The following is an 18,648-nucleotide window of genomic DNA, read 5'->3' as shown; positions in this document are numbered from 1 at the left end:
TAAATATATTAATAACATACATATTAATATAATAATATTTATAATATATATTATATTTAATAAAAATATTACGTTGTTATATAAATATTATATTATTATACATATTAATATAATAATATATAATACATATTACATTTAATGAAAATATTACGTTATTGTATATATTAATAACATACATATTAATATAATAATATATAATACGTATTTTTTATATATATATAAATTACGTTATTATATATAGTAAAAATAATAATAATATATATTATATTTATAGATTGTAATAAGATTAACATAAGATATTATTATATATTACTAGATTATATCTTGTATGTTTACATTACGTTATTATATATATATATATAATATATTAAAATATGCCTTTACATATTAATATAAGTGAAATAATTTAAAAATAAAAGACTAGAATGTTTAAATCGAATTTCCCTCCAAAATTTGAAGATTTTTGGAATTTGTCTACCGAGCCATATTGGATATCCGATGTCAAATCGGATATCCGATTTTGAATTAGATATCTGATCAGGCTTGATATTTACCAAGCCTGCCCGGTCAACCCCAAAGACATGTTTATAGAGAGTTTTAGTGATACTAAAACTTTGGGTAGCCGTCTGACAATGTTATTTTGATCAAAATTGAATGAAACGAAATGGGTTTTTTAAGATCGCTCTCTAGATTCCATCAATATAATTTCTGTCAAATTCTGAGTTCGATAAGTATTTATTAGTTAATTATCAATTAAGATTATTGTAAAGTGCTGATTGACATACTGAATGAAAAATAGCTATAACTTTCAAACGGTATAACATTTTTTAAATCTAAAAGTTGCGTCACATTCTATACTTCACCTAGTATAAGAAAAAAAAAAAAAAAAAAAATTTGATCAAATTTTCTATTAGTTAGGGTGGTCAGACACGGGACTTTTTTTAATTCGAAAAAGTTTTGGTAGAAAATTCATATTTAATTATTTATTTGGAATAAAAATATCCAAAAATATGCGTCACATCCGGGCATGAGTCTAGTTTTCATATCTATAATTATATTAAAAAAATATTATGATTTGATTTTGATTAAGGTGGTTAGACATACACCTACTTTTTATTTTCGCCCTGAAATTTTCTTAGTATTGCATTAAAATTCAAACTTTTGACCAATCAATTATTTTTTTCTCCTGATAAGGCCTAGTAGTTTAGAAACTACATTCAATTTTCTACAAATTATTTTCTTACAACTTTTTGATATAAATTCCATAACCACTTCAAAATTATGTGTCAAGTTGACATAAATCTGATTTGCTGATTTTTCACTGCCACTTAAGGCCATAGTTTGGTACACCATGATCTTGCACATACCCAGTTACATTATGTAGAGATGATGGTGCTAAAATTTTTGATGAGACATTATACAGGAGCATTGTGGAGAGTTTGATGTTTTTAACTCACACAAGGCCTGATATTACTTATTCAGTTTCATTGGTTTCAAGGTATATGACAAATCCATCAGAGGAACACATGAAGGCAACCAAGAGAATTTTGAGGTATGTGAAAAGCACAGTAGATTTTGGCATTCACTATTCTTCTAAAAAGTTTGAGCTTGTTGGCTTTAGTGATTTAGATTGGTGAGGTTGTTTGGATGACAGAAAATCTACATCTAGTAATTGTTTTTTTTTGGGTTCTGGTTTAATTACATGGAGTTCAAATAAGAAAAGTATGGTTGCTCTCTTCTACAGAAGCGGAATATGCTGCGGTCACTTCAGCTAGCACACAAGCTTGATGGCTTAGAAAGCTTCTTGAAGAAATTGGAGATATACAGGTTCAGCCTACTATGATTTTTTGTGACAACATAAGTGCCATTAAATTGGCCAAGAATCCGGTTCATCATAGCAGGACCAAACACTTTGATCTTAAACAATATTTTATCAGAGATTTGGTACAAAATAAAGTGGTTGAGTTGAAGTACATCAGCACAAAGGAGCAAATTGCAGACATCTTCACAAAGGCAGTTACAAAAGATCAGTTTTTGGTACTCAGAGATCAGATTGTGAGTCCTCTCAGCATCAAGGGGGAGTATGAAGATTGATGCTGAGATCTTCACTTCAAACTCCAGCTCCATCACTCCATTTCCACTGTTCTATAAATAATTTCTAGAATACTTCAGTTCAGGAGTAGTTTAAACAAGAAGCATGCTGTACATATGGCATGCATTAGATGATATTTTTGGATGCATTTTAGTTTAGTCTTAGTTACTTCTTCTCCCATCCTTAATCATAGGCATGGAATAATGCTAAAACCACTGTCAGAACTCCTGATCTATATTTTGATCTATGTGTTAGGGATTAGTTTTAACAATTTTCTTATTTGAATAAATGTATTGGCTGAATAGCAATTGTAGTTGGAATAATATATTAGTTTTTTTTTTCTCTGCAGTAAAATAGAGCCTCCCCTGTTTTGAATATTATCATTTTTTTTATTGTGTTGCTGCTGTTGTTTAAATCCTACATGTGTGAGGTTTGATTTTAAGCTTATAATTATGACTATTTTTTTTAAGCTTAAGTTTTTCTTCATCATAATGTTCAACAATTGACAGTTTAAATATTACATACTAAGATTTGATTCCTAAGCTAAAATATGGGATCTAACAAGAACTTATATATATGTTCAGGATATGTTTGTGGCAGGAGTTGAATCAACTTCTACAACATTAGGTTGGGTGATGAGTTCGGTGATCAAATACCCCAAGGTGGACAAGAAAATGCAAGAAGAAATCGAATCAGTAGTTGGCAAAGAAAGGATAGTGAGTAAATGAGGCTCTAAGGTTATTCCCTTCTGTACCATTGCTCATTCCACATGAATCCACACAAGATTGTACAGTTGGTGGGTACTTCATTCCTAAGAGAAGTAGGCTTATTGTGAATGCATGGGCAATTGGAAGAGACCCATTGTCATGGGAAGATCCTTTAGAATTTAAGCCAGAGAGATTTATGGGTAAAGATGTTGATCTTGCGAAGGGCAAAGATTGGTTTGATATGTTTCCATTTGGGGCAAGATGAAGAGGATGTCTGGGGGCACACATGGCGATTGTGAATATGAACCTTCTTTCGGCTCAGCTACTTAACTGTTTTGATTGGAGTGTGGAAGGGGATCTAGATATGAGAGAATAGGGTGGAGCGTCCATGCCTAGAACTACTGATCTTGTGGCTCTTCCTCATTTGAGGCTCTCCACCTGCCTCTACAGATAATTCAAGTTTCTTCGCCACCCTTTCCAAGATGTCCACATTTGTGAATCATGTTAATGTGTCTAGGCTTTAATAAGTAGAAGCATATAGCGTGTTTGAAATTCCTATGTTGCACTTTCTTTCCATATAAGCAATTGAAAAAAAGAAAGTTTAGGGTTTAGAGTTGATCTAGGATAAGAGATTTGATAACTGAAATTGCGTTTAGAGTGCAGCTTGGTTGTTATCAATGAATATAGTTATTGTGACTGTCCATGTAATTTGGTTAAGAAATTTAAAAAATATGAATTGAAGTTGAAGGTTTAGAGTTGATTTAGAATAACTCAATTATGTGATTGTATTTAATTTGATTTTAATATTTCTTCTCATCTAGTTTATTTTTGATCATGCATTTGATCTTAAGCTACTAGAATATCACAAAACTCTTTGAATTCATAATTATTAAACTATTTACTAAAACAATATACATTGAAAATATTTCTTATACTAAATATGATTGACAAAAAATATTTCTTAAACTATATACGATGGAGATTATGTCGTATTAACAAGTGTCAAGCAGTGGCATGTATTTGCCCTTCTAGTTTAGAAACTGTTTAAAATAGTAATCTAGAATTAGTATAAAATTAGTGTAGTACTAAAATATAGTACTAACATAAATTAAAGTATTCTTAAATAATACAAATAGACTCTCCTCCTAATCTTAAAAATTAAAAATCTACGCTCTTCTTCATTGCTTATGTAACCAATATATTAAATTATAGCTTAAAAACTAAAAGAATATTTTTTCTAACCCACCCCTTTTAACTATTTGATTTCTTATTTGCATGAATCATAAAAAATTCTAAAGTTTAAATTGTCATATTATGGAGAATCTAGCCAAAAAAAACTATAATATGGAGAATCTTTTGAAAAATGGCTCCTATAAAACGCAACAATTAAACCAATTATATAATTTGAATAATATAGAAAATTCAAAAATAAATTAAAAAACTAATTCAAAAATAGTTACTTGTGATTGGTAGCAATTGATTTAGGTTTTAGAAAAACTACATGAAATAGTATTTGCCAATGACAAGTACAACAACTCAAGTGCGAGTACATGATAATTAACACTTCTAATAAAAATACTTGAAATTCAAAGAAGAAACTTTCATTATACATAAAAATATAATTGAATTGTTTTGTCTTGGATTTTCTTTTTGGTTCTTGAATAAAAATTTAGTAATTGTTATAGTTATATCATTCATTATTCCAATTTATTTTTGAAATTATAAGTTAAAAAAAAAAAAAAGCCTTCTTAAAATTAATTTATATTAATAATATATTACTTACCTGTTATATAAAATATAAATAATAAGTTTGCAAACTAATAGATCTATTATATTTTTTAAGAGTTATAAATATAGCCTTTATGAAAAAAATGTATTGTTAGAAGTGATTTAGATGCCAATAAAATATTATTTAATTATATTTATACTATAAGATTAGTCATAGTATAAATAAATATATATAATAAAATTTTACTCTCTAACTAGAATTATATTTGTTTTGAGAATAAAACTGTTACATATTGTATTAGTATTATAATTTCTTTGAAAAAAAGAGCCCCTACAAATTTTAAGAGGAAGTGCTTAAAAAATAAAACAATTACATTTGTATTTAAATAAAATGATTTTAATGCTTTTAATTTGAAGTTTAACTCATCTTATAAAAATCGCTAGTACAATCCTTTCAAATATTACAATCCTTTCAACTAGAAACTTTTAATCTCCAATTAGTTAATGTGGTTAGATTTTATTTTATTTTATGATGCTTAGTTTTACTTTGTGCTTTCTGGCCTTTTTTAGTTCCTTTATCTGGACTGATAGTAGGGCCAATATTTATCTAATTGTCATGATTTTGTATATTGATAAGACTCCCAATGTGTATGGTAGTTTTTTTGAAATTTCAAAAGGGGGTGGGGTAATATTGTGGAAGTTACTACCAATTGATCTCTAGATAGTTGCTCTCCCATTTTCGGTCAGCCCCCATTTTGGCTACTTGTCAATTTTAAAAAATAATTTCTCGACCAATCAAATCAAAGAATTGATTTATTTTACATTGTTTTAAGTATAAATTTATAATAAAACTTTTCTCAAGGACATATTAGAATATTTAAAAATTTAAATTTTCAAGTAAATTTGTTTATAAATATATAGTATATATAATGTAAATTATTAAAAATTTGATGAAATATAATAATTTCTATAATATAGTAACAATCTAATTCTAAATATGTGAAAACTTATAATAATATAATAAATCAATAGTAGAAATTTTGAGTGGATCTATTAGCCTATCAATCAAATTATAATTCTCATGCACAATTATTTTTTCATTCCATATTTACTCTTTGATTTGTAAGTTGTAAATGTGATATGTACCCTTGTATTAAGACACTAAATAACTTGAATACAAGTCAACACCCATCTCTCGCAATGAACTAGCATAGATAATTTTCCATATGATTGCAAGGAATGACAATTATGTAAGTAATATTTTTCCATAGTTACATTAGATAATAGGCTATTCTCGATACCCTTGAATAATTATATTTTATTTGTTATTTATTTATTATATAAATATTTTAACCTCCTTCAAATGTGCATATGAAAATGAAAACATTGATGGTAAATGACCCTTGCAACTCATCATTGTGTTGTAGAAGCCCTACATGGTATATATTGAGAGAAATATATAAAAATGGGGCTGATTATTGGTTGGATGTAAAAGAGAAGATTGAAACTAAAATAGGGAAATCTTGGTTCTAGAATATACCTATAGTGCAAAACCATACATTTAATCTCAAGATTCTTATGTATGGTCAATGAATGTTTACATCTATTCAATGAAGAAACTTTCATGTGATGTCATTTAGTTCAATGTATCCATGTGTATTATTTAAATTGTATTTATGTTTTATATATTTACAAATTTATTATACTCTTTTCTTAATTGACAGGTATGTAAATTATAAATTCAAGAAGCTTTTCTAAAAATATACTTGTATAATAAAACAAATGATACATAGTAGCTAAGTACTTGGCTAACTAATTATATATTTATTTTTGTATTTAAATTATTAATTTCATTATTATTATTAGATGTATTAAATATATATAAATATTTTAGTTATTATAATTTTTTTATAGTTAATATACAAGTAATAATAGTTTGATAATTAAATGAATTTAATGTAGAATATATATAAGTAGTAATAGTTAGAAATATTAAATATTAATTTATTTAAAATTATAAGAGTATATTAAGACAAAAATAATAATAAAAGAATGATAAATGTGTGTTTTTCATATTAAAAGTAGCCAAAACAAGGGGGCTAGCCCTCCATACATAACCATGGTTAGACCACTAAACACATTAACAACAAAAGATTATGAGCATCCCACCCTACCCATAACATAAAAAAACATACCCTCCATACATAACCATGGTTAGACCACTAAACACATTGACAACAAGAGCTTATGAGCATCCCACCCTGCCCATAACATAAAAAAATATAGCAACCCAACTGGTAAATCTAACCCAAATACAAGCATACATATTCACATAACAACTAGTAACCACACCAAAGCTACTAGTGGAAAGAATCACCCAAACATAACTAATTATATAGAGTATCTATTAAAGTGCATTTAAAGTTATTCCAAAATATAAAAACTAGTCTATCTATGCATCTACTAGCATATCTACTACAAAGTTTAAACCAAAAAAAAAAGCCTTTAAGGTAAAACAACCTAATAATAAAAGTATAAGATGGACATAAACAACAACATAGAAAAAAAAAATACTAGGCCTTCTCCTTCCTTTTCTTGGCTAGCAAGACTTTGGCCTAGTCATCTACTATGAAGCCATAAATCTTAGTAGAGTGCTCCACACCAAGGTTGTCCTCATTGTTCTCCTACTGTAAGAGCTGGAGGGTGACAATAGAAACATGAGTGACCTTAAGAAAAAAATTGGAAAGAGTGGTGGAACTCTCATCTAGGGCTTCAAATTGCTCCTTAAGTGTCACCATCTCTTGCTTGATCTCCTTGAAATTACTAGACATCTCCAAGGAAGCAACATAGTTTCCTTTCATGACCTCCATAGCCTATACATATAACAACATGGGATTAGTAGAAATCATCTTTTTAATATTTTTCTCCACATGTATAGGGGAAGTTGCTGTGATTGGTGAGTCATCATTCTTCTTTCTTAGAGAAGGGACCACATTAGGTGTGAAGTTCATTGTGTTCATAGTGAAATTAGTCGACACATGGGTAGTTTCCTATCTGACCTTTTTCTTTTTTCTTTTAGTTTAATTTGCTTTGACACCATTAGTCTCTTTAGTCCTTGTCCCTTCTGAATCTTCCTCTTCACCACTCTTTTCTTTAATTTTTCATCTTCCTTTTCACTAGTTTCAAATGCCATTTCCTCATTAATCTTCTAGTCCCTAAAGGTTTTTTGTTTCATCCTAGCCCAACTTTTAGCAAGTATTTGAGACCTCCTTCAACCCCCCTCATTATCTTCCTCCAAATTAACTAGGTCAATTTCCTCCTTTTCAACTTTTGGCTTTTTCTATGTCATGTTCTTTTTGGGGTTTCTTGAGGGTGTAGATGAAGGGGAAGGCTTAGGTGTGGGGGTTGTAGAGAAACTCCCATCATTTACTAGTGGAATTGGTGGGTCTTGGTTGTTAATGATAGAGTGGGGAGGTAAGAAGGCAAGATGGAAATTATAAAGCGAAAGAATTAACCCTTGATGCAAAATAGTGTAGTTTTTTCCACCTTTTTTCCCATTCATAAATCCCAGTATAGTAGCCTCAAGATCATGGAATAGGAAAAAAGAAATAGAAATTTCATTAAGGTACTTGAAGTGATTAAAATAGGAGAAATAATAAAAATAGAAGACCCCAAACCTACCCTATAAGGTTAGATACTTTATGGGAATGAAGCACAACTCATTCCATGGGGATGAAAGAATTTCTTTGCTGCAACCACCTCTAAACCTCATTGACTACTCATTATTCTTGAAAAATCCTTTTATACTAGTCTTGTTCCTAACCTTTGTGACCTTCCATTTTTTCCCATCCATAGAAAGACCAGTGGCCATTACAATGATCTCCTCATTAAAATGCAAAGAAATACCATTAGTAGTAACTCTCCTTTCAACCTAGGAATCCATAAATTGGGTTGAGATGTTATCGTCATACCCTTCCATGATGTCCATAAAAGAAAATAGGTTTCCATCTCTCAGAGCCATCCAACTATGTAGTTTCCTCACATAATGTTTGATTCTAGAAGGCTCAATGCACACCATATCTTACCCCATTTTTGAGCACTGCTCAAAGTTCTCTTAAACCACTAGATTGCTAAGTTTGGAAATATCCTAGTTTTTCCTAGAAATAAAATGAACATAGTTTTCTTTGAAAGAAATTTAGAAGTTGAAATACAATAATAATTGCATTGCATGCATTTAAAAATTATGTCCCTTTGGTGATAGATGACCACATGTGTACCTTTGTTTGCACCTTTCCCTTAATTCCACCTAGGCCTCCACGAATTGTGTTCTAAAAATCATTTGAAGGTTTCACAATTAAATAATAAATATCCTCTCTATGATTTAGACTAGCATAATCTCCCAAAATATCCATTGTCTTACATCCACTATGTATCATAATTATACCATTGTACCAATTCTAGTCACTGATATTAACATTCAAATAATAACCTTTTCTATTTTTATTATTTTAAAAGAATTTTGAACCCATGTTATGCCTTAATAAAGGTTCCACCCACAAGATCCAATAAAAACATTTCATTTTAATCCTACTTGTTAATTACTTTGTATAAATTTTGATCCTTCTCAATTAGAGTGCAATTATCAACCAGAATGGCTTCCATCCACCTCCAACATCTTAAAACCTTGACTTGTATCCCCAAGCTTTCCATAGCATCTACCACATCATTTCCTTCCCTATAAATGTGTTGTGGGTCATAACTTTTAAGCTTTGTTAGAAAGTACTAGATGTCTCCCATAATTCCTCTTCATGACCATCCTAGGTCATAATTACCTTCACTAGTCTCCACAACTAGCATAGAGTCACCTTCAATGGTGACATGTCTCCATCCTAAGCTAATCTAACCATCTTTAGTCCCCAGAAAGGCCAATAGATTCAACCACATTGTTGGAGGTGTTTCCTAGGTTTCCAGCATAAGACATGAGCTTTCTACCAGCTAAGTCTCTAGTAATACCTCCCCCAACCCCTCCTCCATTCCTCACATCATCATCAAAATTAATCTTCACCATAAGTATATCCATAGGTTTCCATTTAGTATTTATTCTCTCAAGTTTTTTAGTGTCGTCAAACTTGTTGACTACCCCTAGGAGGTTCCACTACATAAAAATCTTTTCTTTAGATATCCACAAGGGGTCTTGTGGCATTCTCCATTTGCTAACTTCCAAATTATCCTTAAGTAGTCTAAAAATGATATCACTCACAATTTCATCCTTCTTCTCTATTTCCCTAAAGATCTTGTTGTTACTATCTTTCCAGATTCCCCAAAAGATATGAGGAGTTATCATATTCCACATGAGCTTGAGAAAAGGGTGCTCAAAGGGACAATCCTAATTTAGGATGAAATTCTACAAGTTAAGCTGAAATAAGCATTCCACCTAGAACTTTCAAAAAAAGGATTGCCAAATCTTCATAAAAAATGGGCAATGAATATAAATGTCTTGGACGATTTCTTCCTTTCTTTACACGAGTAGCACCTACTAGGGATTTGAAGTCCTCTTTTTCTTAAATTTTCATTAGCAAGAATTTTTCCATGCAAGCTTGTCCACAAAAAAAAAATGACCTTGGGGATAAGCTGGCTATTCTAGACCTTTTCCAAATATGGGGGGTGATGTCTTTAGCCAACAACATGTGATCACAGAAAATGAACCATTTGAGGTTCTTTCCTAGGTGAACCTATCCTCCCCTAGAGAAAGAGTAAAATTTTAAGCATCCAGTTCATCTCTGAGGTTAGCAGCTAAAGACCTCAAATTATTTGGAACCCCTTCCAAAATATTTTTCCACGTCCTTCATTTAGACAAGTAGTCACAAAATGTTTCCCCAAAGTTTCGCTTGAAAACCTCTTCCAATTGAGATAATTTATTGTGAGCTAGGGGTCTCCCTCCTAACAATTTATCCTCCCAATATTTGACTCTATTTCCCCTTGCAAGTTCTAGCCATTACAAGGTCCTTCTCTTAGTATCTTTCTATTTCTTAAGCCATTATTCCAAATTTTGGGCCCTTGGGACCAGTCATTCTTCAAAAACCAATAGACATAAGGAACATTTCCAAGGTACTTAGCCTTCATTATCTTGCACTACCTCGTCTGATTCTCTATGAGCCTCCAACCTACCTTAGAAAGGAGAGATTGGTTAAGGTCCATTTTCCTTCTTACACCAAATCCTCCTTTATCCTTGGGTTTACAAGGAGTATACAAATTCATAGGCTTAGTCTATTACTCTCCTCACTCCTCATCCATAAGAAATTCCTTTGAAGTTTTTCCAACTTGTCTATTTTGGTGTTGGATATCTTAAATAAGGATAGAAAGTACAAAGGAACTCATTGCAATGAGTCTATGAGTAATTAAAGCTTACCCTTCCATCCAACAAGCTTTTTCTATATTCTCTCAAGGATGGTATTCAAAAGTTGATTAGATACTTCTTCATCGTTGATATAAGACCAAGGTAAGTATTAGGGAGACTAATTGACTAAAAGCCAAGAATGTTTTTTATTCGTAATTTTAGATTTTGATTAGTATTAGAGAAACAAATTTTACTCTTACTGAAGTTTATTTGTTGGCCCAATATCTCTACATAATAATACAACAAATTACACCATATTCTAGCTTTGATAATTTAAGCATAGCCAAATAAGAAGGTTTCAACAATAAATGTTGAGTAACCTCTAAGGGGATGGTAGTGGAAGCCTTAACACAAGTTAATGCTATCAAACCAACCAACCTAGAGAAAGATCTTCCTAGGACCTTGGCAACCATGATAAGTAGATAAGGAGAGATAAGGTCCCCCTATCTAAGGCCCCTCCTACAATTAAATGACCCCCAGGGAGTGCTATTAACAATAACAAAAAATGATAATTTCCACCATTGTTTTGATTGACCCCACAACTTTATTATTAAAACCAGTTCTACTCAGAACCTTATAAAAAATTCCCGGTCCACCTTACCATAAGCTTTTGAGATATCATGTTTGAGATCCATATCTATATTTCTACTCTTATTAATAGAGAGAATAAACTCACGAGTGGTCATAATTACATCTAGAATTTGTCTAGGGACAAACACCTTTTAGGGAGTGCTAATGAGTCTCTCCAACAAGGGATTTATTCTGTTAACCAATATTTTAGAAAATATTTTTTACACCATAATGCCTAAGTTAATAGGTCTAAAATTAGTAAAGCTTTGAGGATCCTAAGCCTCCAGAACCAACATAGTAAAAGTTTTATTAAGTTTTGTTCAGAACTTTCCCATCTTGAAAAAGTCTCTAGCAGCCCTAGTATAGCCAACTTTTGTTAGGTCCCAAAAATGTTAGAAAAAAGCTAGGGGAAAACCAACTGGGCTAGGGGCCTTGTAGAATTTCATTGAATAAAATGCCCTTCTAACTTCCTCCTCTAGCAATTGACTAGTGATGAGCTCATTATCTTCTTCTTTTATCAGACTAGTTAGATTTTGGATAATCCTATCTCTCTTGGTAGCACCCACATTCCTATCCATACTAGCACAAGTAGCAGCAAAATATGTTCCCATCTTTCAATTTCCTCTCAATCCACCAAAGTATTATTTTTGTTGTCTTGTAGAGAGGTTATAATATTTCTCTTTTTATTTTTAGAGGAAGACCTATGGTAAAAAGTGGCGTTCTTGTCACCCTTAGTAGGCCATTGGAACCTGGATCTTTGTTTCCAATACATTTCCTCTCTAGTAGTTACATCCTTTCATTGAGTCCTACAAACATTTTCCTCCCTAAAAGTGTCAACAAACAAGTCTCTATTAGTAGTGGCCTTCTAAACCTCCAAATTTACCTCAATCTCCTCTTTTTTTTTCTTAAAAGTATCCTCGAATGAGGATTTACCCCATTGGATTGCATTTATTCTTATATTCTCCCATTTAGAAGCTAGTCTAAACGTGGTCATGCATTCCACCACTCTTTAGAACATGGACTAAAGTTTAGGTGTGATTTCCACATAATCTCATACCTAAATGGTTTAGGGACACTAAAGAACCTACCAGACTGATTGAATAGCAATGGAGCATGATCTAAAACTATTATTGGGAGAGAAGTTAAGTAGGAGGAAATAAGATGTTTTTAATGAACATAAATCATAAGTCTATCCAACTTAACTTGGATGATATCTTGACCTTTCTTATTGTTTGACTAGGTAAAAAGAGCTCCCTACAAGTACACATAAATGAGATCATTATGGTTTATAATGTTAGGTAGACCTTGCATGCTCTCTGTCAAGTCATTTGTCCTTTTTGACCTTTGTGAGGGATAGAGGGGAGAATTAAAGTCATCCACACATAAAAATTTATTTCCCCTATTATTATTCATGAAAGTAGACACAACCTCCCAAGTGTCATGACTCCCAATTATAGTATTAGGAGTATAGATATTCAACACACACTAGCTCATATTGTTAGAAAAATGTTGTATGACAATAAGGAATTTATCCTACCATAGAAGTTTCCCTGACACCACTTTGGGATTCCAAGGAGTGGGCTCACCTGTAGAAGCCCCATTAGCTTCACTATAACTAATCATAGCCCCCACCAATATTATATCAATTGATTTAGAGAAAGATAAGGAGAAAATTTTAATCTCTTAGATAAGAAGAATACAAATTCTTAATAAAGAATAAATAAATTTCTCAAGAGAAAATTTCCTTTAAGGGTCATTAAGATCCCTCATGTTCCATGAGAAGAACTTCATTTCTTACCTTTACTGATACCATCCAAGGTTAATTTTTTCTCATTCACAATCTCCCTTGCAATCTTCTTAGTCCTTGAACTCCTTCTAGATGGTTTTCCATTCTTGACCTGTACACCTACATCCACTTTCTTATTTCCTCTACCTTTCCTCTTCTGAACCTACCATTCTCTAGCATCACTCTCCATGTACGAAGAGGGTACAAAGAACATTTCACAAAGTATATGATTAGTCATCTCCTTGAGTGTTGGTGATAAGACCTATGTTATAACCTCCTTATAGGGGTCATAAAAATACTATCCCCACATTTCTATTTTTTAACTTCCAAGGAAGAACTGGCACTCATGGCCCCCACACAATTGTTCCCTTTCTTCATTTCTGTCAAATCTAAGATTTCTCCTTCCTCCAAGAGGGTTTGTTTCCCAAATTATCTTGTCCTCATTTCCTTGTTTGGGGTCATCAAAAGGTCATCAATTCCATTCCAAAAAGGGTGGTCATTAATTTTATTCCCTTATACTTCCACTTGAAGTTCAATGCCTATCTCACCTTGTTCAGTCCTCTCTTGAGAACTCTTACCAGAATCTGAACCGCTTTCTCACCTTGACCCACATTCCTAATGTGGGGTCCTTGATTCTTTTCCTTAGCTAGGAGTGAGAAGATTCCTCAATCTCGGTGTCTTGGTTCTCTCCATTACCATCCCCACAAGGAGGATGAGAGGATGATTCACCTTTTAGTGGTTCCTATGACACAATCCTTAGAGAGCCCAACTTTTCTTTATCCTTATTTTTTACAACTACATGACCAAAAATCAAATAGTTTTGGAAATATAGGCCAATAGTCTCATAGACTACCAATTTCTACCTCTTTCCTCATTTTTTGTAAAGAAGAAAAAAACTAGGTGGAGATTTGTTGACCTCCACATTCACATAGAACCAAGCATACACCAACCTTGAATTTTGAATGGTATCATCCTCTACTGATACCAAATTTCAAAAGGTGTTCTCAATCCATTGTGATTTATTCTCATGCTAGAACTCTAGAGGTAGACTGGGGATTTGTACCAAAATTGGGGCCAATCTACTCAATTTTGAAGTAGGGTAAGAGTTAGAGTGTCATTTGGTAATCACCAAGTTGTGATTTCCATAGTACCAGGTGCTTGAGAGAACCATGGACATGTCAACTACATCCATTAATGTGAACATGAAAAACCCACTAGGCATAGCCACAACAATCACACTTGCATTCAATTTCAATTTTTGAGGGACCCATTTCTAGAAAATTTCAATTGAAGGGTTGAAGGATATAAAATTCCCAACAAAGAAGAGCTATAGGGAGGAGGAGATACTATCCACTATGTTGTCAGGGAGGAATTATTGGTAGTGGGCCAACATCCCTAGCATGATTCATGATATAACTTGACCACCTCCTATGGTTTTATATGACTATTGGTTGATCAAGCATTGACAGGTTGATCTTTTGGTGTAATAGGGTAAAAGAACAAACATATGTCACCCTTTTACAAATGAAAAGGCTAACAAAAGTATAATTTTTTAGTATCAATGACATAAAACTGGTAGTATTATTTAGAATTTGAAAATGATGTAAACTAATGAAATGTGTAGAAATGGATGAAGTTTAGGATTATAATTTTTAATAATTATTTGGAATAGAAAATGATATATTTTCCTATTTTTTAATGATAACTTTTTAGTTGCTAAAAAATGCTCAAAATTAGGGGTCTAGTTCCCACAATAAAACTACATGGAAATATACTTATTTCCCTTTGATCTCATATTATGTTATAGATAACATATGTATCTAGAAAAATCAAAAATAAAAATTGTCTTTAGACCTATATTTTCTCTTTTTATAATGATTCAAACTTCAACTTATTCAAATCGATAGTTTTCATCTCCCACCACATTTTTCAAAATAATTCTACTCCCAATAAAAGAAAACTTATAGATCCTGAAAGAGGACTCTCTCCTCTAGAACACTATATAAGTTTTAATTTTTATTGATTTTATTTAATATTTTTTTCTTTATCAAAATCAACATCTTCTCGAGTGTTAAAATACGTACTTGTAGAATTTTTTAATTACAAAATACTATATCTAATTAAAACACTATGAACTCTATATGTGAATATTCTTGACTTTAAGCTCTATAAAATGGTACTTATATGTTATTAAAAAAAATCATAAAAAATAGTAAGAGTTATTGAAATGTTGATTTTCTAAAATAATTATATTTCTTTTGTAATGGGATACTAACTAGTATAAAACATGCAATTAACAGACATTTCCAATTGGAAAGTGTGAGACCATATATAACTTAGCTAGAATAAATTTATCAAGATCATATGTTTAAAAAAAATTGAGTATTAGATAAAAATATTCAAATTCATTCATTCTGAAAAGTTAGCCTGAAAGGTGACATAGCTTTGTACTTTTACTCAATGAAAATCCTAGCCTTTCTAACAATTGGTATTGGAGCTTTATCATAGGTTCAAATCTTGTAGGCCATGAAAAGTGATGCTAGGAGGGGGATTTTATGCAATGGGCCAATGCCCCTCATAGGATTCATGACATGAATTAATTGCCTCATGTAGTTCTATAAGACTATTGGTTGTATCGGGCATTGATATGTTGATCTTTTGGTGCAATGACAACCCTGGCTAACAAGAATAACTATGGGCCATCTGCTCCAAGAAAAACATTGGGATGCTCCAAATGGGAGGGACACGTGGTGTTTTAAACAAGGGCCCCCTTCCAATGCCCCATCTTGAAAGGAGTACCCTATTCCTTCCTACAAACAATCTTTGAGTCCTTTACCATGAATGCCAAATCATCCTTCAAATAATCTCTAGTAGGGCTAGCCCTCACAGGGTCAACCCCCCTAGTGGGTATTGATACATCCTCCACCTCATGCTACACCCTCATAGAAGAGGTCAACACCAACTACAAATATAGACAAATAGGAGGGCCAAAGTCAAATTTTGACCATTCCTAATTGGCCATGCACATTCAAAATTAAAAATTGAAAGGGAGTAGGAAAGTTGCAGAGCACTAGTTCCAATAATGTGTGTTATAAATTCTATATTTTTACCTTAAATTTATTAATTTAATATTTTATAAATTATATTTCATTTCAATAATATATTTTTATTAATACATATATTTTAAAAATATTATAATATTCTTAAAATCATTTTATATTAAATATATTAAATCTTACATTATTATTTATTTAATTTAAAAAAATTAAATTATAATCATAAACTATTAAAAATAATATAATATTATAATATACAAGTAGCTATAATGATAACTTAAAAAGTGGTAGCAAAAGTATTCCATACAAGAATCATATCTATTTAGCCAATCATATTAATAATAAATAATTGTTGTAATTTATAAAGTTAAAAATCTTTCATTTATACTATAAAAATATAAAATTTGTAATAAAATAAAGATATGATATATTGTGATTAGTCCATATATTTAATTTCAATAACTAGTTAAAGCATGAAATCTAAAAATCATCACAATGCTCCATGACAAGTACTAATAAAGAGCATTAAAAATTGTGTAAAATGTTTTTGATATTAAAGAAGTATAAAATGGGTGATGAGCCTAAAGAGAAAAAAGTAGTGACAAAACACTAACAATCAATTAATAACTCATTGACCAATAGAAAAAAATCTAGTCACACATATTCAATATAAAAAACTCAAAGTTACAAAAATAGTCTATCATCCAACTATCTAACCACCTAAAATAGTAGAGAGTACTAAAATACTATAAACTATACTATCAACAATATTAACCATTGTCTTTAAAGCCCAAGTATTCATATCAGCCACACATAGCCTAAACTTAACTATAATAAAAAATAACAAAAGTAAGTATCATAGAATGAGGTTTAACCCTAATTCTTTCTTCTTCTCCCGGGGGGTTATTTTTTATAGCAACACATCCAATTAGTAATTCACAAGGAACATGTAGAGCATCTAGGAGTTGTCCTTCTCCTCTTCTTTATCCCCCACCTTTACATACTACAAGAATTGGAGAAGCCTAGCCACATCATGCATCACTTTAACATCAAAGTGTGCTAGGGTGTTGAACCTGAGTTCCAACTCTGGCACTATCTTCTCCAAATTCTCCATCCCCACCCATATATTCTTTGACTTAGCTTCAACCTACACAAATTTTTTTTTTACAAATTGGTGGTAGGGAGGGGTCAATCCTAGCCAATGGGATGGGTGACTAGGAGGGCAACAAGGGGGTCCTCCTTTGACTTCCTGAGAGGAGAAGTGGTGGTCATGTGGAGTCATTTTTAGCTATGAGATCCATCTTGTCCAAATTGAAGTTGGCTGACATGTGAGATTTATGTTTATCCTAAGAAAATTCCTCCATCTTCAAGGGGGCTTAGGATTAGTTTCCTCCTCATCATCATTGATGTAATGGAACTTCCTAGATTTTCTTTTCCTTGCATGTTTCCCCTTTCCTCACTTCCTTTAGACTCAGAGTTAGAATCAACCTCTTCCAGGATCTCCTATTTTTATCTCTTTTTTACTTATTAAGGTTTGAGGAAATTATATGCGAATGTCTCCTACCCCCAATTGATTCCATCCCAACCTTTCCCAAATGCACAACCATTTCTAGTTTAGGGTTTGTTAGAGAAATAAAATATTTTCTTATTAATGTAATCATATTGATTTAATTATTGAGTCACTTATTATCTCTAATTTACTTAAGCTAAACTTTGGGCATATAACAACTAATTTTTTTTATTAAATATAATTATGCAATCTAGGTTTTTTCTGTTAGGGTTTTGATCTTCTTTTATAAGGATTGATCTCTTTGTAATGATTCATTCAATATGCAATTTCTTTCCTGCACATCAAGAATGTCTCATCTATGGATCTTGGAATTCTAGCTTCCATAGCATTTGCTTCTCTCTTTTTGTGACATGTGTTTATATGTAGGGGATTCTTGGGAGTGGTGGGGTTGATCTTTCATCAACTTCAACATGGTTTAATTGAGAAAATTATATAGTGTGGGGTGGGGGGAGGGTTCTTAATTTTGAATCCACTAGATGAGGTAGGATCCTAAGAAACAATAGGGGTACTAGGAATGTAGGTCAACATAACTATAGAGGAGGTATTAAACACTAGAGGCTATAATAGAGCTATATTACTAGGGGACACATATAACCTGTTGAAATTTGTACAAGAAAAAGACAAGACCCTAGTGAAGAATAGAATAATTTTTCCCTTCCTCTCTACAATTTCTAACATCCATAATCGATGGTTCAAGATCATGAGATAAGAAAAATGGAAAGGAAATTTCATCATGGTAGTG

The 18,648-nt window shown here is 31.7% G+C and overlaps 1 pseudogene; it reads left to right on the top strand.

The window, feature by feature from the left end:
* The window catches only part of LOC149563147 (cytochrome P450 750A1-like), a 78,105-nt pseudogene extending 74,930 nt beyond the window's left edge, over positions 1–3,175 (top strand).
* Positions 3,176–18,648: the final 15,473 nt, after the last annotated feature.

The sequence above is a fragment of the Cupressus sempervirens genome, chromosome 4 (assembly GCF_028749045.1).
Source record: "Cupressus sempervirens isolate cs-2001-9-10 chromosome 4, ASM2874904v1, whole genome shotgun sequence".
Classification (NCBI taxonomy): Eukaryota; Viridiplantae; Streptophyta; class Pinopsida; order Cupressales; family Cupressaceae; genus Cupressus; species Cupressus sempervirens.
Note: the sequence above shows the minus strand (reverse complement) of the source record. Positions and strands in the feature narration are given on the sequence as shown.